The sequence below is a fragment of the Pogoniulus pusillus genome, chromosome 29 (assembly GCF_015220805.1).
Source record: "Pogoniulus pusillus isolate bPogPus1 chromosome 29, bPogPus1.pri, whole genome shotgun sequence".
In the NCBI taxonomy this organism is placed as follows: Eukaryota; Metazoa; Chordata; class Aves; order Piciformes; family Lybiidae; genus Pogoniulus; species Pogoniulus pusillus.
The window spans coordinates 485382-508227 of record NC_087292.1 but is presented as its reverse complement, the minus strand read 5'-3'; the positions used below and the strand labels follow the sequence as shown (position 1 = coordinate 508227).

Here is a 22846-nt window from a genome sequence, read left to right as displayed (position 1 = left end):
CCATTCCTGAAGAAGGGAAAATGAGGCAGCAGGAGGCGGAAGATTCCTGCACGGCTGAAGCGCTCGGCCTTGGCCGGCCCCCAGCGATCGCTGCCCCGGGGAAGCAGGGCGGCCGCTGCCAGGCAGCTGGCGCAAGGCCTGGGGCTAACCCTGGCGTCGGGCAGCGCTGCCCGACCGCTCGCACTTGCCGAAGCCAAAGGCTCCAGTGGGGCAAGAAACAAGGAAATTCCTTTGGTCTACCACGAATTTAGTCATACATCTAAAGGAAAATAAACCCCAACACGCCGCCAAAAGGCCGGCACAGGAGAAGTTTGGGCGCCGGAGCTGCTCCAGGCTCTGCTGCAGGCAGGATCCCCGACTTTGCAATTCAGCCGCTTGCGGCCCCCAGCTCCCCGTGCTGCCTTGCTGCCCTGACACTGCTGACACTACACACCGGTCTCCGGCGGCCTGGCAGCCTCGAGCCGACCGGGAAACCTTGCTCCTGCGCGGAGCCTTCAAGCGATCGCCGTGAGGGCGCGGCGGGCCGAGCCGGAGAGACCGTGGGAAGAACCGGGCTGGCACCAGTCGCGCATCGCGGGTGCGAGGACGCCGCCATTCCGAGGAAACCCGGCCCCGCCAGCTGACGGGCGGCCGCTTACGAAGCTCGGCGCCTCCTCCCGTCCGGCTGGGATGCTGTAGGCGGGCAGGGCCCGACCGGTCAAGAGCCAGAGGCGGCCAGACCGGGGACAGTGCGGAAGGAACTAGCCCGAAGGGGGCGCCGCCGCCGCCATCTTGTTTGTAGTCTCGGCCGCCGGCCACCGGCGCAGGCGCGCCGCGCCCCGCATGCCACGGCGCCGGAGCTGCTGAGGTACCTGCCGCCCAGGTGAGCTTGTGCGGCCCCCACGCCTGCCGGGCACCGCCGCGGAGGCACCAAGGCGCTTGGCGGCCGCTCGGCAGGAAGTGCCTTACGGCGGCTCTTCGGGAGCTGGAAGGGTGGCGGCGGCGGCGGGTGTGCCGGGGGAAGGGGCTGGCGGCGGCTGCGGACACCGCCTGTCCCGCCGAGCCCTGCGCCCCGCGGCTGCCGCTCCCTGGGCCCGGGGCGCCACCGTCGCTGGTTACTCTGCAAGGGTTACTGGAGCGGGGCGGGGGTTGCTCCCGGGCGGCTGCCGCTGGTGCCGCCGCAGCCCGCGGAGGCCGGCGGTCGCTGCCGCCTGTAGCCCGCCTAGAGGCCGCCGTTAAGGGCTGGTTCGCGCCGCTCCGCTCCCGTTAATAGCCGCCGGAGGGAAGTGCCTCACGGACCCGGGCATGGAAAATAATCTCTCGTCATACCGGGCTTCGTCGGGAAAAGAGAAACGCGTGGAAGGTGCCTCTGGTTGCACTGCGGAGGTAGCTCTGTTCATGTCAATACCGGACTGGAGTGCTTTGGGGTTTTCCTGGCCCTCGCCTGCAGCTTTGCTCTCTGGTATTCGGGTCTCAGAATTTTCGCTTCTTTTATTTGGATAAGGGAACCGGGCAGATTTTTCCTTTGTTTGTTTTGTCACTGTGTAAATGGGAAAGGAAAAGCGTGTGGGTTTTTTTGTTGATATGCATCATTGCTTTAGGTCTGTGCCCGTTTATTTATGTTTGCTGTAAGTCACAGGGAGTCGTTCAGAACGTTGTAGCGAAGCCAGATGCCTCTGTTGTCTTAGAAATCACCGTGATACAGCACGGCACAGTCAGGGCAGTCTTGCACACAAGGGAGGCTGTGTAGCGCTGTCAGGGTCCCACCGGGAGGTGCGGGGAGCACCCGGGGCGTCACTTTGTGATTGAGAAGCTGGCGTCTGTTTGCGTTCCTCTCAGGACTGAGGAGTCTGGAACCAGTACGTGATCAAGTTGTGATGCAGTGATCACGGCGTGTGAATCGTGGTCAAAGTCTGTAGCGGACCCGGAGTGATGTGTGTGTTTTGCTCCAGAGAACAGGAGAGGTCTGGCGAGTGTCAGGAGGTTGCATCTGAGAAATTGGGAAGAGGTTTTGTGCTTGAATGCCGAGATGATGAGAAGATGGAAGTTGCAGGTGGGGAAGAATTCACTTCTTCTGTGTCAGGTCCACTCATGAGCCTTCTGTATTCAGCTTGTAGGATTTGGGGACTTGTCACTTTGGCTTTTGCCTTTCTGTAGAAACGAGGGGACGACAGCCTTGCAGATCATGGGCCCTCTCAAACCATGTCTAGCACCAGTGTATCAGCCTGTGGTGAAAAGTAAAAAGGTAAAGTCTAAGAGGTGAGTTTAAAACCAGTGTGGAGCTTTTCCAGTGCAACAGATGTCTTGGACTAGTGAAACAGAGCTTGCCAAAGATGGCTCTCTGACTGAGCTTGGTGTAGAGCTCTGAAGAAGCAAGGCAGTCACTAGGATTGCTTTGGATTATTGACCATAGGACTAGGATTGCAGAGGAGGTTTAGGACTGGCAATGACTGCTCCAATTGAATTTATGGTTTGGGATTTCAGTACTTAACCTGTGTGGCACATGAGGCCTTGAGACTTGTCTTGAGGGCAGAAGCTTAGTGTGGGCCAAGCTTGGCTTGTATTGAGATGTGCATGAATGCAGAAGCTGGAAATGCTATAAAGTGAAAATTAAACTGCCAGAAGCAGTGTTATTGAAGGCTGTAATTACATTTCTAGTTAATTTTGTACCTAAGGTTAAAAAGTAACCGAACAGACCTGTTTGATTTGCATCTCCCTAATCTGGAATCACCTTCAGAAATCCTTCAGTGCGTCTGTTTGCAGCTCCTGTTTCACGTTGGTCATCCATGACAGGCTCTTTAGTGCACTGTGTTGGAAAGCATGGGCGTAGTGGTACCTCTGGATTTCAGAGGCTGTGTGCTCAGCGTACATTTTGGCTCCTTAACAATGTTTTCTTAAAATGCTTCCAGGAGAGTATTCTTAAACATTCCCCTGTTGCATGCTGAAGGCAAACAGAAGAGAAAAGCAGTGAAAAACAGGCATTGTTGTAAGAAGATCAAAAGGAATTGTGGAGAAAGCAAATCAGCTCTGAAAATGGCTTTGGGTTTGGTTTTCATGTGTAACAGAAGAGGGATTTAAGTTTTTAATTATTTAACTGTCACAAGTCACAGCTTGGCCACTGCTGTTGCTTCCTGGATAAAGGTGAAGCCAGACACTCAGTGAGTTCTGTTCCTGCAGGCAATGCTGATACCACAACCCTCCAGTATCAGGGTTTATCTTGTGCTGATCATCTGTCAGCTGTGTCTTGGATACATGTAAATATTCCTCTGCTGCTTACCACTTGTAAGCCTGGTGTTGGACAGTTGCACAGCACTGGGTAAGACTATTTATGTCTGATTACTACAGCCTGCTTTAATCCACAGTACTTAAAAGAGGAGTGTTCTGTGTTGCTTCTCTATAATGTTGAAGACAATGTTGCTGACACATCTCTTGATGCTTCCCAGTGGTCTCACATAAATGTCTGTGGTTTGGGAGGGATAATAAATTATGGTATTGCTTTTCCCTGGGAATTGTCTGTATTCTGGCCGGATGAGGTCAGCTGTTATGCACAGAAGCTGAAGTTTGGCCGTGACATGGGAGAGTATGTGACTGTACTCCTACTATGCAAATCAGAGTTGAGAGATTTTAATAATCTCACGTGGTCTTCTGTTATTGCAAATTGTGAGCTGGATCTTCAGTATTCTGTTCTCACTGATCCTTCACCTCTGTCTGGTCATGTCCTCTGGCCTCTGTGTCTGATGTAGTAAGCAAATCGATGCTGTGTGTAGCACAGGAGGAATAGTTTTGTTCTCCTTTGGCTGTTGTCCTTACCGGCCTTGGATGCAGTTCTGTATTTACAACAGGTTTTGGTTAACCAAAGAGGTGTTCCTTACTTTGATCAGTACAAATGCAGCAGAGGTGACAGATATGATGCTTAGTTTTATAGCAACATGTACTGTTTGGTCATGTATAAAGCAGTCTTTCTTTGTAATTACCAGATGGAAAGATAGAAGTGTGAACCTGTCTCTTTTTCAGTCACAAGAGTTGGAGATGTGGCCTTTCTCTGTGGATAAAGGTAGAGTGCTGTTACCCTTTCCCCTGTGTTTTTTGATGGTCGAGCTGTGTGTGTTCAATCTCAAACTGACCTAATGACTCATTGGCATGCAAAAGGGCTGATCCTGTTCTTTGCTCTGTCTTGTACCATCTCCAGCATTTAGTGGATATTTTCCTGAGGCAGTTCAGGAAATAAGCAGGGCACTAATGCAGCCCCTCTGTGTCCTCATCTCCCCAGACAGTTTTCGCCAGGTAAGCAAGCTGAGTGGGTTCAGAGAAGGGATGAGTAGTACCTGAGATGATTGATTTTTTTCGATGTAAGAACAGCCAGAGAGTCAGGTGAAACCACCCAGCCTGCTGGTCTTTCTGACAGTGACCACAAAGAGAAGAGCATAAGGGCAGGGAAAATGATAGAAAGCTTTTTCTGATAGCCTTCTTGTCAGCCATAGGGTGTCAAGAGGTAGGTGTTTGCATTTTTTTTTTGTTGATGGATAATGTATTTTTCTTCTGTGAACTTGCCTTTGACTCCAATCCATTTAAATGTACAGCTCTGACACGTGCCAGGGAGAAGCTCCCAGGGTACCAAATAATGTTGTAGGTGCCAGCTACCTCTGTCTGTTTCCTTTTGCACTTGACAGCTGCTAGCTTCATTTCATATCTATTTGCTTTTGTATTGTTTGGAATCAGTGAGCAACTCCTCTCTGTGCATCTGATGGGTTTACAAGCTTCAGTCATGTCACTGCAGTAATCTCTTGTTTCCAGGCAGAACAACTCCAGCCTAATTGATTATTTCTCATTATTTGCCTTTTTAAACCTTATTTCCTTTTAAAAACTATTTCCCCCTTGCATTGTGTCCTCTTGAAACGAAGGAGCAGGGTTGCATCTGGGACTGAAACTGCAGACATTCTGTGGATTTATGAGGTGGTTTAGTTACTAACCAATTCCTAACAGTAGGCTGCTTTTTGGGTTTTCCTGTCGAGTGGCAGTGAGCTGATGCTTTTCTCAGTCTGTCCTGTCATAGCTCTAGCAAGACTTTGTGAATGTTAATGACTGGTGTGGAGCAGACAACTCCGTGTGACATTCAGATCATTTTCCTTTGGGTGCCGGTTCACTCACACTGCATTTCCTCTGTTGTTTTAGTTCCCTGCGTTCAGGCTCAGGGGTTTTCTGCAGCTCTTCAGCCAGCCCTTCTCCTTGCTATCACAGCAGCTTGTGTTCTCAGCAGACTTGCACTCTGCTCCTTGCCCGTTTCCCAGGTTGTTTATGGATGCAGGGTGTAGCAGAGCGCTGAAGAAGGCTCCTGGCAATCTGCCTCCCTGGAAGCCCGACCATTTCTGCCTGCCTCAGCTGACTGTCGGTGCAGGCGAGCGCTCTCCCCTTTGGCCTTTAGCTGCCCGGGCTCAGTTGCCTGAGCCTCATCTACTGCTGTCTCCTCGCTGCTGTCAGCGCCTGCTCATGGACCCCCCGCTGCTGCCCGTGCCCCAGCGCTGCCTGCTGCTGCCCGCCTGCGCTGCCGTGCAGTGAAACCTAGCCTGGAGACAGGGCTGGCTGGAAGGCAGCCCAGCAGCTGCTCGGTGCTGATTGGGTGTTGCTGTGCAGTGGCTCAGCGGCGGGTACCGCTGTGTGGATTTCATTAGGATCGCTTCAGCAGGCAAATGCCTGCTTCTGTGCTGGCTGCTGCTAGTTGAAGTGGTGAACTTCCAGGATCAGTTGTAACTGTGACTGGAGGCAGTGTCTCTGTGCCCAGCCTTGCACTTTTGATTTCAGCCTGGCACGGATTTGGTGCTGTAGTTAGATTGGTCTGACTTGGTGTAGAAATTGCAGCTAGGTGCTAATTTGGTCGATTTCGTGACTGCTGCCTGGATGCTTTCCCTCTGCTGAGGCAGGAAACAAAGTCTGTTGGTGGGTCTGTAGCTCTTGAAACAAAGGCAGTGAATGAGGAAGGGGTTTGGTGCATTCATGTCAGGAATAGAGCTCTAGAATTACTTTTTATCCTATACTTGGTTTTTATTTCCCAGGAAAAATTTGCATCCTAAGTATTTTTTTAAGTTATCACAGAAATCACAGAAACATTCTGCTTGGAAAAGATCCTCAGGATCACCAAGTCTGATATTGCTACTCTACAAGGTGCACTCGAAACCATGTCCCCAAGCACCACATCCAAACAACTTTAAACACCTCCACAGTTGGTGACTGCACCACCTCCCATGGCAGCTTGTTCCAATGCCTGACCACTCTTGCTGGGAAAAAAGTTTTCCTAATGTCCAGTGTAAACCTGCTCTGGTGCAGCTTAAGGCTATTCCCTCTTGTTCTATCACTATTTACCGGTGAGAAGAGACCAGCACCAACCTCTCCATAACCTCCTTTCAGGTGGCTGGAGACAGTGATGAAGTCTCCCCTCAGCCTCTTCTTCTTCAGACTAAACAGCCTCAGCTCCCCCAGTTGCTCTTCATTACATTTAATCTCCAAATAATAACTGGAAATTTTCAGATTTTGCTGCTGCTGCCCTTGTGGTGTTCTGCAAATGCTAGAGCTGTCTGGGAGTTGTGTACATTTAAGTTCCCAAAATACAAAGGGGATAGGTCCTTAGTAACATTTCTAGTCACAAAATAGACTTTTCACTTGTGTTCTTGAAAATTCATGACCTGAGTCAGCAGCTCTGCCATCATGGATAGTAACAGTGTGCTGAGGAGCCTTTGGGTCGTCTTTGTGCAGAGCTGAGGTTCGATGGTTCTGGTTTAAACAGTTTCATTTGGCTGCAGTAAATTTGGATTGTTTTGTTTAGCCAATAAGATCAGGGGGGTTCAGTCTGCGTTGCACTTTCTGCCTGTGCACTGTCAGAGGTTTGTGGAAATAGCTGATTCTGTGCCCTCAGCTGATGTGTTCCTTCCAGAGCTGGAGAGCCTGTGTGTGGCTTTGTGCCTTGTTTTCCAGATGACAGAAGATGGGGTCTTGGGCTGTGGTTTCAGATGCTGTGTGGTTTCTTCGCTTTTGGCTGAAGAACTCACACCAGGGTGTTGGGAGTGTGGAGCAGCCACACTCAAAGCGTGCAGAGGTGCTGGGAGCTGTTACATTGGACCCTGCCTTTGCTGCTCTACTCATGCAGTTCATTCTGACCTGATTTTCAGCAAAGAGATGATTCTTGTTACAAATTCAACTTCTCTTTCCCTTCCTCTTGGATAAAGAGGTTACCCAATACAGTTTTATGGCCTTCAGGAAAGTCAGAGAAGGTTTTAATTTTTTTTCCTCATTGTACTGTGCAAATGAGGTTTATCCATGGGCTGAGAAGAGCACAGAGCTTGGTGCAAACCTGCACGTGGGTTAGCTCAGCCAGAGAACAAAACTATATTCTGCTGGACATCTCTAAGGTGAAAGTTGGGAAAAGAAATGGTCAATTTGAGAGTGCCTGTGCTCTAAATATGTCTGCTGGCTTCTGGTTGGCAGCAAGGACATGTCTTTTAACCAGTGTGTGCCACTCTTCAGACTGCGCACAGCGTGGTGGTGAATGTGCAATGCTGCAGCTGCTCTTAAGCTGCTGGCAGAAGGAATGGCAGGAGTTGTTGAGAAGGTTGTCAGGATGTCTGCTTGGTGAGGCCTTGTGCTCACCTCTGTCCATCTACGAAGGCTGCTGTGTGCCGTTTTGTGTTGGTGGGTGCCATGCTCTGTCCTGCTGCTGGGATGTAATCACAGAGTCACAGAGTGCATCGGGTTGGAAGGGACCCCCAAAGGTCACCTCTGCAGGCAGCAGGGACACCTCCAACTACAGCAGGCTGCCCAGGGCTACATCCAGTCTGACCCCGAATGTCTCCTGGGATGAGGCCTTCACCACCTCTCTGGGCAGCCTGTGCCAGTGTCTCCCCACCCTCACTGTGCAGAACTTCCTCCTGATGTCCAACCTAACTCTGCCCTGCTCCAGTTCCAAACCATTGCCCTTGGCCTGTCCTCACTGGCTCTTCTGACCAGTCCCTCCCCAGCCTGCCTGCAGGTCCTATTCAGCTCTTGAAATGCAGCTCTAATAGAGCTTTTTCTTCTCCAGAGTGGTCAGTCCCAATCCAATAGTTATGGTTGAGGGGTCAGCATGGAGTCCTCTAGGGCTGTCAGCTATAACTTTGCAGTTGTTGGCCCATCATCATGGAGGTTCAACACAGCTGTAACAAATAGCCAAAAGGGCTGGAATCCTCCAGCATGGTGAATGCAAGAGTAGAGGGGAGGATGCAGCTTTGTCTGTATGAAAGAGTTGATGAAGTTCAGATCATCTCTGCCTCCAAGGAAACGTGAGGGCGTTTTGGAGAGCTCTGTGTCATTTTGACTTAGTTCTTTTGTTTCAGTGGCATGTTATAAAAAACCCACCAGAAGTGACAAGTGAGGCCTTGGTCCCCAGGGCGTGGAGTTGGGGTCTGTGTGCTGCAGCAGCTCGGCTGCATCTCAGCTTGGGGGTCTTGCCATGAGTCAGTGAAGGTTGTGCGTGCTGGGCAGAAGCACTGCCCCCAGGTGTTTGTTACCTTTTGGACATGTCACTTGTGCTGTCCTGCTCCTGGACTCAGGCTTGGGGCTGACTACATCAAGCAGGAGCTGAGGCAAATGGACTGATCAGGGGATGAGAAAGTTTTTCTAACCTTCAAACAACACAAACTCCAAACCCTGCTGCCAGTCAGGCTGCAGTGCTTGTGCGATGCCCTGTGCACAGAGCTGTCTCTGATCTCTTCAGCAGCATTCCATGTCTCAGAAGACAGAAACCATCAGCACTTTTGATTTCTACCAAAAGTAAGGAGGGGCTCAGCAGGGCTGCCACCCTGGGCTTCCAGAGGACAGGCTTTGTCTTGCTTAGAAGGCTTGGTTGACAGAGTCCCCTGAGAGGCAGTTCTGGAGGGCAAAGGAGCCCAGGAAGGGTGGACAGGCTTCAAGAAGGCAATCCTGGAGACACAAGAAGGGGCCATCCTCACGTGTCAAAAGATGAAGCAGTGGGGGAGAAAACTGGCCTGGCTGAACAGAGATCTTTGGTTGGACCTCAAGAAAAACTCTGGGCTTTGGAAGAAGGGGCAGGCTTTGGAAGAATGGGAGGACTACAAGAGTGCAGAGGAGTCATGCAAGGAGACAGTTAAAAGGACTAAAGCCTAACTAGAACTTGGCCAAGTCTGTGAGAGATAATTAAAAATGTTACTATAAATAGAGCAACAACAAAAGGAGGGCCAAGGAGAACCTCCACCCTTCTACTGGAAACGGGAACCATGGTGACAAAGGATGAGGCTGAGGTTCTCAACACCTTCTTTGTCTTAGTCTGTAAGAGTCAGATGGAGGTGGGGAGCAGAACAAACTCCCATGATCCAGGAAGAAATGGTGAGGGACCTGCTCTGCCACTTACACAGCCTGTGGGGCTGGACAGGATCAACCCAAGACTGCTGAGAGACATAGCAGGGGTGGTCTCCAAGCCCCTTTCCATTGTCTCTCAGCTGTCTTGGCTGATGGGGCAGTTCCACTTGACTGGAGATTGGCATCTGGAGATGTGACACCATTGATAAAGGCCATAGGGAGGATCTGGGAAACTACAGAGCTGGCAGTCTGGGCTTGGTGCCAGGGAGGGTCATGGAACAGATCATCTTGAGGGCCATCACACAGCACATTCAGGAAAACCAGGAGATCAGGCCCAGTCAGGATGGGTTGACTGAACTGATCTCCTTCTGTGATAAGATGATCTGCATGGTGGGTGAGAGACAAGCTTTGGGTGTTGCATACTTGGGCTTTAGGGAGGCCTTTAGCATGGTTCCCACAGCATCTTCTTGGACAAAGTGACTGCCCATGGCCTGGACAGGCACACTGGGTCTAAAACTGGCTGGATGGTTGGGCCCAAAGAGTGGTGGTGACTGGAGTGAAATCCAGCTGGTGGCTGGTCAGCAGCAGTGGTGATCCCCAGGGCTTGGCGCTGGGGCCAGTTCCGCTTACCATCTTCATTGATGACCTCCACAAGGGCATTGAGGCACCCACACTGAGTTTGCAGGTGACATCAAATTGGGTGTCAGTGTTGATCTGCTGGAGGCTAGAGAGGCTCTGCAGAGGGACCTGGACATGTTGAACTGATGGGCCAAGACCCACTGCATGAGCCAAGTGCCAGGTCCTGTACTTGGCTCACAGCAACCCCATGCAGTGCTACAAGCTTGGGGCAGAGTGGCTGGAGAGATGCTTGGTAGAGAGACTGGGAGGTACTGGTTGGCAGCCACCTGAAGATGAGCCAGGGTGTGCCCAGGTGGCCAAGAAAGCCACCAGCTTCCCAACCTGGATCAGCAGTGGTGTGGCCAGCAGGAGCAGGGCAGTGACCGTGCCTCTGTATGCTGATGAAGTTGCATCTGGAGTATTGGTTTTCATTTTGGGGCCTTGCTCCAAGGATGCTGACATGCTGGACCATGTCCAGCAAAGAAGTATGAGGCTGGGGTTTTTCAATCCAGGGAAAAAGAGGCTGAGGGGGAGACCTCATTACTCTCTACAGCTCCCTGAAAGGAGGTTGGAGCAAAGTGGGGGACAGCCTCTTCTCCCCAGTATCAAGTGATAGAGTGAGAGGAAGTGGCCTCAAGGTGCACCAGGTTGGACATTAAGAAAAATATCTTCAGTTAAAGAGTCTCTGGGCACTGGAACAGGCTGCCCAGGTGTGCTAGTTTGAAGCAGGGTAGAATGTTTTGGTGAGAAGAACTAGATCATAGGCTGTGATAGGAAAACAGTGGTGATGTCTACTCCCCTCAGAGTCTTGCTGAAGAAACGAAAACATTAGATAACACTCTTGCCATTTTGTGGCACTCTGCCTTGAGCTTCTGACTGAGCTGCAGCTCCCTAACCTCACCTTCCATTCACCTTTGCTTCTTAACCTCTTGGCTGAACCTCTGTTCTTCCTTGGGACTGAGGTAAGGTTAAGAGAGGGGCAGGGGGAATGTGCAGGGGTGGTTGAGAGCCCCTCCTGGGGACTCAGGTTTCTGGGAGGGGAGTTGTGTTTCTGTATTACCTTTTACCTTGTATATTTCTGTCTATGACTGTATATACTGTAAATAGCTGCTTGTATGTGGTGCTAGCTGTAAACAAATAGCTTCATTTATATTCCCAGAGCCAGCTAAGACTAGTCTGGGTGATTTCTAAGTGTGTGGGGGGTGGGTAACACCCAAACCATCACACCAGGGAGGTGGTGGAGTCTCCATCCCTGGAGAAGTTTAAAAGACGTCTGGGTGAAGTGCTCAAAGTCAGGTTGCTTTGGCGTCTTCAGCTGAGGTTATTCACTGTTTGAGTATCCACTTGGCTGGGTGGTAAGAGGACAGCGTCCAGAATGCTGGCTCTGCTCTATAGGAGGGAGCCACTTCAGACCTGGTTCTTGCTCAATGACTGTCTCCACTGCAGCAGTCCCTGACACTGTGCCAGTTTTCCAGGTTTCCACCCCAAACCTGCGAGGAACTTAGAGACCTTTGCTGACGTTATTTACCTGGGGAGTGTTCTCGCTCTTTAGAACATCTTTGGTGGCTTGCTACTGGTGGATGTGCAGGGATAAGAAACACCTCTGTTCCCCGAGGAATCCTGACTGTCTGAAGCCGTCGTAATTGGGGTGTTGAATAGAGGATGATCTGACTAGGTATGGAGGCACATGGTCCTTCTGGCCCCTCTCCAGCATGAGACAGATGTGCCAAGGAAGTGCTGGAGACTTTTTGTGCCCTTCTTACTGAATCCATTTTGCTGTTTTGGTTTCTTGCCCATGCCTGTTGGACATGAACTGACGCAGTCTGTGTGACGTGTACCCTTGTATTGTCTTCAGGAAGTGTCTGCAAAGGCACAGGAGTGTAGCAAGGACTCCGCGGTTTAGGGTAGTCTTCTGCTTGCTGCACAGAGATTTATTGCCTTCAGAGCAGCAGCCCTTTGAAATAAGGAAAGCGGCAGCCTGGGTGCCAGGGCTGGCTGGTTGTGTGGGGGGCTAGAGAAGCTTCAGCAGTGCAAGGAATCTATGGTGCCCAGCACAGGCAGTGAGGAATGGCACCATTGCGATAGTGCTGGGAGCTACTGAATGCTGTGTGTGCCGCCGGAGGGGCGTGTGCGTGCGTCGTGTGCATGGGCTTGTGTGTGCCTGCTTCTTCTGTGGGCATGCCTGCTTCTTCTGTGGGCATGCCTGCTTCTTCTGTGGGCATGCCTGCTTCTTCTGTGGGCATGCCTGCTTCTTCTGTGGGCATGCCTGCTTCTTCTGTGGGCATGCCTGCTTCTTCTGTGGGCATGCGTGCCTGTGCACGGCTGCCTGTGTGCCTGCCTGCATGTCTCTGCACATATATCTGTGTGTCTGTCTCTGTGCATGTGTGCACTGCCCAAGGGCTCTGTGCGTGTCTGTGCGTGTGCACGATGCCTGCAGGCCCTACGTGTGTGTCTGTGTGTGTGCTGCTCGTGGGCTCTCTGCGTGTTTCTATGTGTGCGTGTGCTGCCTGAGGGCTCTGTGCGTGATTGTATGTGCGTGTGCTGCCCGAGGGGGCTGTGCGTGTGCGTGTGCTGCCCGAGGGGGCTGTGCGTGTGCGTGTGCTGCCCGAGGGCGCTGTGCGTGTGCGTGTGCTGCCCGAGGGCGCTGTGCGTGTGCGTGTGCTGCCCGAGGGCGCTGTGCGTGTGCGTGTGCTGCCCGAGGGGGCTGTGCGTGTGCGTGTGCTGCCCGAGGGGGCTGTGCGTGTGCGTGTGCTGCCCGAGGGGGCTGTGCGTGTGCGTGTGCTGCCCGAGGGGGCTGTGCGTGTGCGTGTGCTGCCCGAGGGGGCTGTGCGTGTGCGTGTGCTGCCCGAGGGCTCTGTGCGTGATTGTATGTGCGTGTGCTGCCCGAGGGCGCTGTGCGTGTGCTGCCCGAGGGCGCTGTGCGTGTGCTGCCCGAGGGGGCTGTGCGTGTGCGTGTGCTGCCCGAGGGCGCTGTGCGTGATTGTATGTGCGTGTGCTGCCCGAGGGCGCTGTGTGTGCTGCCGCTCTAAGCAGCGCAGAAGGCTCTTTGGAACACTTTGCCGAGCTCACCCGTTGGTTCCTCAGGAGGGGATCCCTGTTCCACATAAACGCATTCTGCTTCTGGTGCTTGTTTTCGGTGTTGGGATATGAGATTTCCGCGCTGCTGAGGTTTTTCTTGGCATTGCAGTTCCCCTAAAGCCTTCTCAGAAGTCTGTCATCCTGCTCTCTCTAAGCAAAGGGAGCTGAGTTCCTGGAGACAGAGACTCGGTGCTGAGGAATGGGTCGGTGTCAGCAATGCTGTTGGTGGAGCAGAGAATGCGCTGCAAGGCACAGTAAGCTGGGTGCTGCCGTGGCTTGTGACTGGGCTGCCAGCACCATCTTCAGCCCCACTGGCTGGCAGTGCTGCTCACGGCCCAGCTTCTCTGCTGTAAGAAATGATTTGTTGAGGTTGCAAAACAAGCACAGAGCACCCAGCTTTTACAATGGTGTGGCACAGATGGAAGAGGCATTCCCTGAGCAGGAGATTAGTTGGGGGTTTTTGGCCAGTAGTAAATAGTGAAGGTTTTGCCTCTGGGCGTGCACAAGTACTGTGTCCTCTGGCCTTGGAGCACTGTGTTCAGCTCTAGGAACCCCGCACAAGAAAGACCGGGACCTGCTGGAGCGAGTCCACAAGAGGCCACAAAGATGATCTGGAGCATCTCTGCCATGGGTCGAGGCTGAGGGTGTAGAGGTTGTTCAGCCTGGAGAAGAGAAGGCTCCAGGAAGACCTTGGAGCTGCATTTCAGTAACCGAAGAGGACCTACAGAAGGGCTGGGGAGGGAATGCCTGCGGTGGCAGGATGAGGGACAATGGTTTAAAACTGGAGCAGCACAGTCAGGTTGGACAGCAGGAGGAAGTTCTGCACAATGAAGGTGGTGAAATATAGAACAGGTTGAGGCCTCATCCCTGGAGACATTCAGGATAGACTGGGCAGCCTGATTCGGTTGGAGGTGTCCCTACTGCCTGCAGGGGTGTTGGACAAGATGCCCTTTGAGGGTCCCTTCCAACCCGATGCAGTCTCTGACTCTGTGAAAAAGAGGAGTGTTTTCCCTCCCCTGGACCTTAATTGCTTCATTCTTCTTGAATAAAACCATCGGTTTCCAGACAATGAAAGCAATCAAACAGCCAGGGAAGCCTGTGGGGTGTTTAAAAAGGAAAGTGAAGAGCTCGAATACAGCTCATTGTGTGCTGGAGGAATCTTGGAGTACATTGGGATGGAATAGGAATATGAAATAAAGCTTTGCATAAACGCAGGATAAATACTGCCGGTACTTCATAAAAGCATACCTATTTGGCAGAAGTATGATTTAGCCTCTCCTAGAAGGCTCCAGAATGGCAGTCTCCGTGCTTGCTCAGGGTGGCAAGGTGTTGTAGGGGAAAAAGGTAGCTCAAAACACATGCACCAGAAAGCCGAATTCATGACCTGAGCATTAACTGCCTGAACTGAGCAGTGCTGCAATCACAGTATCTTTTCAGAAGTGTGATTCTTTTGATGTGATGCATGAATGTTTTCTCAGATCTCCAGCCTTCAGCTGTCATTCTGGACTGTGAATTGATTGTGGAGATGACACTTGTGCTGCTATTTTCATCATGTCTCCACCTTAGACTGAACTGCTTATGTTGGAGCCATCATCAGTTGCCTTGTCAGCCTGGAAATGATTTAAGGGAATGCAGGCTTACTATTGTCACAGCTTCCAATAAAGAAAGGCTCAGAGAGTTTAAATCCTGGAACATTTCCTCTAGTGACATCTGAAGTGTTTTTATCGTTCATAAATCACTGCACTCAAATTTTCCTTTCACGTTGTTAAGAGTATCTCAGCTCTTAAGCACTAAGTCCAAATTAGTTTCCATAGTCTGGGGCCTTAGCTTTCAAGCCTGGTACTCACCTTGCTGCATATCAAGGGACTTGGCCCTCATGTCTGGCCACCGTGTCCTTGCAGCAGGGACTTTTTCCACCCTTCTAGCATCTGTATCCTTGCAGCATCATTGGAGTAGAATCATATAATCAGTCAGGATTGGAAGAGATCACAAGGATCATCCAGTTCTAACCCCCCTGCCATGGGCAGGGACACCCTACCCTAGGTCACACTGGCCACAGCCTCATCCAGCCTGGCCTTAAACACCTCCAGGGATGGAGCCTCAACCACCTCCCTGGGCAACCCCTTCCAGGGTCTCACCATTCTTAAGGTGAAGAACTTCCTCCTCATGCCCAGTCTGAATCTCCTCACCTCCAGCTTTGCTCCATTCCCCCCAGTCCTGTCACTCCCTGATATCCTGAAAAGTCCCTCCCCAGCTTTTTTGCAGGCCCCCTTCAGATACTGGAAGGCCACAAGAAGGTCACCTGGGAGCCTCCTCTGCTCCAGCCTGCACAGCCCCAACTCTTTCAGTCTGTACTCACATCAGAACTGCTGCAGCCCTCTGAGCATCCTTGTGGCCCTGCTCTGGACACGCTCCAGCATCTCTGCATCCCTCTTGTAATGGGGGCTCCAGAACTGGATGCAGTACTCCAGGCAGGGTCTCAGCAGAGCACAGCAGAGGAGGAGAATCACCTCCCTGGCCCTGCTGGCCACACTTCTGCTGCTGCAGCCCAGGCTCTGTTTGGCTTTCTGGGCTGCAAGTGCACACTGCTGGCTCCTGCTGAGCTTCTCCTCCACCAGCACCCCCAAGTGCCTCTCCTCACAGCTGCTCTCCAGCCACTCACTGCCCAGCCTGGATTGGTGCTTGGCATTGCCTCAACCCAGCTGCAGAACTTGGTCTTGTTGAACCTCCTGAGCTTGGCTTGTGCCCACCTCTGCAGCCTGTGCAGCTCCCTCTGGATGGATCCTGCCCTCCAGCCTGGCTGCTGCACCACACAGCTTGGTGTGGGCAGCAAACTTGCTGAGGCTGCACTCAGTGCCTCTGTCCATGGCACCCACACAGATGTTGAACAAGACTGGTCCCAGAACTGATCCCTGAGGGACTCCACTTGGCCATGGAGCCATTCACTGACAGCCACTCTTTGGGTGTGGCCATCAAGCCAGTTCTGTATCCGTCCAGTGCTCCACCCATCAAACCCCTGTATCCCCAGCTTGGAGACCAGGATGTGGTGTGGGACAGTGCCAAAGGCCTTGCTCAGCTCCAGGTCAATGCCATCAGTTGCTTGCCCCTCAGCTATGAATGTTGTGACCTGCTCATAGAAGGCCACCATTTTTGTCAGGCAGGATATGCCCTTGGTGCAGCCATGCTGACTGTAGCCAATCACCTCTTCACTGTTCTTCTGTCTCAGTAGTGCCTCCAGAAGGCTCTGCTCTGTGATCTTACTGGGCACAGAGGTGAGACTGACTGGCCTGGAGTTCCCTGGCTCCTCCTTCCTACCCTGTTTGACAACAGGAGTCCTGTTTCCCCTTTTCCAGCCAGTGGGGACTGCCCCAAACTGCCATGACTTTTGGAATGGAATAGAGAGGGTTTTAGCAACCTCATCTCCCAATTCCCTCAGCACCCTAGTAGCTGTGGTTAAAGGTGTGGGAAAGCTGCAGGTGCTGTGTTCCCAGGGACTGGTTGTGAGCTATGGACTCTCTGAGCTCCTGAGTGCAGTAGCAGCTGGAGAAGGATCTCTTTGGTTTACCTGGGCAAACAGACAAGGACTGCAGTGATATCTGTACAGATGTTAGAAAATCCCATCCTGTTTTCCACTGGCACACCTGTACACTCAGCAGTTTAAGGGGACAAGCAGTCACATCTCCAAAAATGGCAGCTGCTGTCTCCCTTTTAGCACCTGATTTAATACACTTTGATGATGTCATCACTGCTGCCCTAGTGAGGAGCTTGGCTGAGCAGTACTGTGCTGTCTTACTTGCTCAGGGGCTAGATGAGGAGCAACAAGTTTTATTATTGGTGACTAAACTGGAGATGAGGAAGAAATTCTTGGCAGTGAGGGTGGGGAGACACTAGATCATATTGCCCAGGGAGGTTGTGGATGCCTCCTCCCTGGAAGTGTTGAAGGCCAGATTGGATGAGGCTTTGAGCAACCTGGGCTGGTGGGAGGTGTCCCTGCCCATGGCAGGGGGTTTAAACTGGATATCTTTCAGGTCCTTTCCAACCCAAACCATGCTGTGAATCTATGATTGGATAGTAAGAGGCAGAAAACAGCTTTCAGTCTGTCTACAGGACAGTGGTAGGGAGGGTCAGGTCCCTGTTCCACTCCAGCCTGGCTGCAGAGTCACTTCAGGGGAGGTGACCTTGGTGCTCTTACCTCCTTCCTTGTTTCTCCCCTGATTACAGCCTCATTGGAAGGAAAGCCAAGGCTTCTACACTCTACCTATAGTGAATATTTAACAGGAGGAGTGTTCAGGTGCCTGTGTGCTGGGCTGCAATGGAAAGGGTTGGCCCATGGCACACAAAGTTATTCAGTGCTGACTTGGAAGCTTCCAAGGGAAATGATACTGCCCAGTCCCAGGAAGTGTGTCACGGGGCAGGAATTGCACAGAAAAATTGGTTATCTTGTGTTAGACGAATGAAGCTGATCTCTTCTGCTTCACTGTGTTGAGTAATATCCAAGGAAAGAAAGAACACAGCCTGCAGAGAAATCAGGATGAACTACTGAAAAGAAATCAGATCAACAGTTGCTTGGGAAGAAAATGCATGCCTGAGCCTGCAGTGATTCCTGCTGCATCTTTCTTTTGATTGAAGTTCTTGGGCAAGGGGAGAAGAACTGTAGTGGGTGGACACTCTTTGTTTCCAGCTACCAAGTGCTCACCTAGTGTAGGTCACACACCAGGGCAGAAAATTTCTATGAAAGGGCTAATTAAAAAGAAAAAGACATTTAAAAGGTGAGCTCAAGGAGGAAGAATATGAGATGCTTGAGTTCAGAATTATGGATTAAAACCCTATTTTAAACCAAATTCTCATTTCTGGGCATGGTGGGGGAAGCAGGGCTGTGGCGGTACCAAGGCACATTTCTACAGGGGGCATGCATGAGGAGTGGTCCAGTGGAGGAGTGAAATCTTAGGCATAATCCACACTGGAACTCATCAGCATCATAACTCTGGCAGATTCTTCCAGTAAAAACTGGGAATGGGAGAGAAAGATGACAGCAGAGCAAAGGCAGGGAGTGAGGAGACTTTGGGACTTTGACCTTGGGAAAGATCCAGCTGGAGGACGAAAGAGAGTAATAAAGCTTTGGCCCAGAAGGTGAGTAAAGGTGAACTGACATTTTGGAGCCATGGGGACTATTGGGACATGCAGCAGGGCTTTACCTGGAGCTGGGACAGAAGAACGTTTGTGTCACAGGCTGTGCTCACAGCACCGGGCACTGCCAGAGCGCCCCCCAGAGGCTGGAGGCACAGAGAGGCTAGAGTCAGAAAAAGAAATAGAGGTGACAATATTTGTTTGTTGAGGAAAAAAAATACATAGTAAAGAAGAGTTAATTTGAGGGAAACCTGGAAAATTCTGGCATCGAGCGATTAAACAGCATTTTGTAATCAGTGCAGTGAAGGAGTGCCCCTGGAGAGCAGCCTCTGTCTGTGTGCAGTGAGAGCTCTGAAGGAGCTCTGCAGCCAGAGGTGGAACATAGGGCTAACAACAGGCAGTTCGAGCAAAGCATCTCAGTGTTTGGGAAAGCAAATGGAAGGTTGAATGCTTGTGGAAAAATAATAGTGCTCAAATCAGGAGGCAGACTGCTGTGTAAGGCCATGGTGCACGTGTGTGAGTGCCACACCAGTGCTGGGCTCATACTCATGCAGGTCTGGGGAAACTGGACGAAGTCCTCAAAAGTTGGCCAAGAATGAGCAAAGATGTGAAGTGAGTTCCTGGTAGAGTGTGAATAGACCAAAACGTTTTGGTTTCAAGAAGATGTCTTTGAAGAGGCTCTCATGGAAGCAGCATGGAGTGTGGGTAAAGCCTTTGCTCACTGCCTCTCCTGATGGAAGTGGCTAAGACCACCAAGGGAAAGCTGTGGGAGTGAGACCTCCTCCTTTGTCTTTGCCAATGAGGTTTTAATCTGTTGGAGCAGTTCCCTGGGTTTAGACTGATTTATTCTGCAGTTAAAACTTCATCAGATTACTGTTCACAGGGCTTTGAAAGCTTAGCTCCAAAGCTCTGTTCAGAAGAGAAATCCTTTTGAATGCTGGAGTAGGGATATGAAACCTCAGATCATTTTTCACTGGGCACAGCCAGTGCAACTTCTCAGTCAAGTGTTTTGGCCAAAAGACCCAGTAAAGCCAAAGATTTATAAAGTGGTTTGGGATGGAAGGGACCTTAATGATCATCCAGCTTCAACCCCCCTTCTGAATTTCTGAGGCTGCCAGGGAAGGAGAGAGGCAGCAAACCAGCCTGCAGGGGCAGGGCTGCCTGAGCAGGCCCTGTGGGTAAGCTCTGTGCTGAAGAAGAGCAGCAGTGCTGCAGAGCATGAGGGAAGCAGCTTCTGTAGCAGCTGAGAGGCTGGCACTTGGTGGTGGGTGAAGAGCAGTGTCCTTGGCTGCTGTTCTGCTGCTGTGTCCTAGGCCTTTGCTCTTCAGCTGTATCCCACTGGACACATCCTGTGCAGTTCTTCACCTGCTCTTATTCTGGAAAGTTTTAACTGCTTTCAGAGGCAGGGACCCATTTATTATTAAACCTGTTGTTGTGACATATTAACATCTGCCCTGGAAAATCTCCCAGATGAATCCCTGCTCTGCCTGTGCCTTTAGTGTGAAGTGTCTGTCTTGATTCCAGATTCATTATTCAGTAGCTTTGGAAAGGGAATTTTTAAATAGTGCTGATATATGGCTGTGACAGTCACTGCTTCTGGGGTTTCTTTTGGGTTTTATTGGGGTCTGTGATCATTTCAGGTTAAAAGTCTCATTGGTTATACATCTGTCTTCCACTTCCAACAAGGGAAGTTCCCTTTGGATAGAAAGAAACAACTTTTGTGATGAGAGTGGTGTGCAATCCTGGAATCTGCACCTTTGGTAAAGCCCCCAGCATCTGGATCCAGCTTTGAAATTACTCCTGCCTGGGGAAGAAGGTTGTGCTAGATGATTCTTTCCAGCCTACATTGTTCTGTGGTGGCATTCAGAGCCTGTAAGTGGAAACCTCACAGTGTCTCTGCCATGCTGCCTTCACCTGCGGAAGAGGCTGCCAGCAGACTTCTGACAAACTTCCATTTAGTACTTCTTGCGTGAAGAATTAGGTTTGGATGTCACGTAGTCAGCTTTCCCCTCCACTGGCACCTTGAGGTGCTTTCTGCCTTGTCTCACACTGCTTTCCAGTGAGTTAAACAGGGAATAAATCTCTTGTAACCAGGTCTTTCTGAAAGTGGAGGGGTTAAATGTGAAACTTGGCGTGGCTCAGCTTCATCCAGAACTGGAGTGCTGAGACTGAATCACCCATGCTGAGCTCTTCAGCTGCTTCTGAAAGAAGCCAAATATCTGTGGTTTAACATCCTTGGGACTTTGTTTATGCTGACTTCGTGTCCTAGGTGGAGTGTTCCTGGTGTCTTGGATTTCCACTCAGGACAGGACATGCAAAACTCTCCAATACATAGGAGTGTTTTGGCTGTATCCTTACTATTTGAATTTCACTGATGAGGGATGCCCTCGACTTACACTGCTGTTCCTTAATGGAAACGAAACTTGGAGTTGCTCTGGACTTGGTTTGGAGGAGTTTTGGTGAGGGGAAAAAAAAAGATTACTTTTACCTGAGGGTTAATGCACATCCAACCTACCTTTGTAAAACACTGTCCTTGGTATGAGTTGTGTACCCACTCTAGTTCTGTCTCTGGGGAGCTTCAGCTCCTAGCTTTGGCCACTGATGTTTTAACGTGAGTTAGTGTGTCAGTGAGTGAGGAAAGGGAGGGAAGAAGGATGGAGGGAAAGGGAAGCAGAACTTCTTTTCTGCTTAAAATGCCAACAGGGCTTGGATTTGGAAAACCTGGCTCTCACTGGCACAGGGAACACTTTCCAGTCTCTCAGACTTTGGCAGATTTTGTATACTAATGATGAGGGATCATCTAAACCTGCAAGCACCTAGAGCCCAGAAAAGCCTCTGAGCAGGTTGCCCAAGGAGGTAGTTGAGGTCTTGTCCATGAAGATATTCGAGGGAAGGCTTGACAAGGCTCTGGGCAACCTGATCTAGTAGGGGATGACCATGCTGAGTGCAGAGGGGTTGGACTAGATGACCTTTGGAGGTCTCTTCTAACCCAACCCAGTCTATGGATCCATGATCCTATGAATCTATGGAGAGCAATCCAAACTGAAGGCACAGCAGCACTGACATTAATCCCAACACTAGTATAAAAACCTGCAAAGCCATCCTCAGCTCAGAGAACCTGTGGGAGTCACACTGAACAGGAAAGCAGCCCTTGGGAGCAGAATGATGAGCGAGCCCCTCCAGCGATGGGGAGAAGCAGGAGGAGCCTCCACCCTCAGCAGACTTCCTCTGTACAGTGAGTGCAAGGTTTACAGTGTGAGGTGCAGCTGTAGCCAGCTTGGGGCAGCTGCCCTGGCTGACTCCAAACTGCTAACAGCCTGCAGACCATGGCTGGCCTAGGATTCTGTCCCAGCAGAACCAGGACACACTGTAAGGAAACCAACACAAACAGGTGGCAGCTGCCACCCAGCTTCAGGCATCTTGTGTATCACCAGACTTGTGCTTAAGCAGAGGTCAGCATATCTCCTAATGACAGCCCAGACCTGCTGCAGCATGACTGTGCCCCTGGACAGTGCATCTGAATAATTTGTGTCATTGATGGATGAATTTTACTGGTAAGAGAGGGCCAGCATCTGTTCTGGGGTTCTTGGCCTCCTTGTGAAACAGCTGATGGTCAAATACCTCTCTCTCTCCCCTGCATTTCACCAGTAAGTGGCTTAATCTGGTGACAGGGACAGACCTGGCTGTCCAAAAATTGCTGTCTTGCTTGTGTATGGTCGAGAGGTTACAGGGTGGTGATCCTCTGCTGAGGTGATGCTGTTTCACAGTTCAAGAGTAACTGGCAAATCCAGGCCCAGTCAAAACCAGTTTGGTGCTGGCAAACAGGTAATTCTGTATTTTCCTTGCAGGCTGAGCTCCTTGGGCACTGCTGAGGAGCTTCTCTGCTGCTTTCTTGTTTCAGCATGTGGAGAAATGCGTGGTGAAGGCTTCACGTAAAGTGGGTTAGACAAAGGTGGGCCTGAGAAGACTCTGTTTGTCCTACCCAGCAGTGGGTCTGGCCACCCGGTTCTCTGGCAGTGGCAGTGGGGGAGGCTGTTCAGGTGCAGCTGTCTGCTGCTTTTCTCCACTGCTCTCCCGGGATCTGTGAACATTGGTTTGTGAATGCTGAGGGATATCCATCTGTCCCCTCAGCTAGTGGCTCTTTAGGTACCTGTCTTCATGAATGTATCAGACCATTTTATTAATCTCCTGAAGTCATCTCTCTCCAAACCCTTAGATACTCGAGGTGTGCTAACAGGCCTGAATGGCCCTGCCCCCTCCCTCCTCCTCACTGCCACCATCACCGTGGCTCCACTGCAGCTGTCAGCAAAGCCACGCCCTAGGACAAACATCCTCCAGCACCAAGTTGGCCAAATGGGATCCACCCTAGGGTGCTGAGAGAGCTGGCAGCTGAGCTGGCCAAGCCACTCTCCATCATTTATCAGCAGTCCTGGCTCACTGCAGAGGTCCCTGAAGACTGGAAGCTGGCCAATGTGATTCCCATACACAAGAAGGGTCGTAAGGAGGAGCCAGAAAACTACAGACCTGTGAGCCTGACCTCAGTGCCAGGCAAGGTCATGGAACAGGTCATCTTGGGTGCCATCACAAAGCACCTACAGGATAGCCAAGGGATCAGGCCCAGCCAGCATGGGTTTAGGAAGGGCAGGTCCTGCCTCACCAACCTGATCTCCTTTTATGATCAGGTTACCAGCCTGGTGAATGT

At 51.1% G+C, this 22846-nt stretch overlaps 1 protein-coding gene across 2 annotated transcripts in view; it reads left to right on the top strand.

Annotated features, from left to right (window-relative positions):
• The first annotated feature begins 300 nt into the window (after nt 1-300).
• Nucleotides 301-22846, top strand: part of NDRG3 (NDRG family member 3) — an 85174-nt gene continuing 62628 nt past the window's right edge. The window contains exon 1 of one of the 2 annotated variants that reach the window (XM_064168059.1): nt 301-862. The gene's annotated coding sequence lies outside the window, so the exon portion shown is untranslated. The remainder of the gene's footprint in view (nt 863-22846) is intronic. The other variant, XM_064168060.1, reaches the window with a different exon arrangement.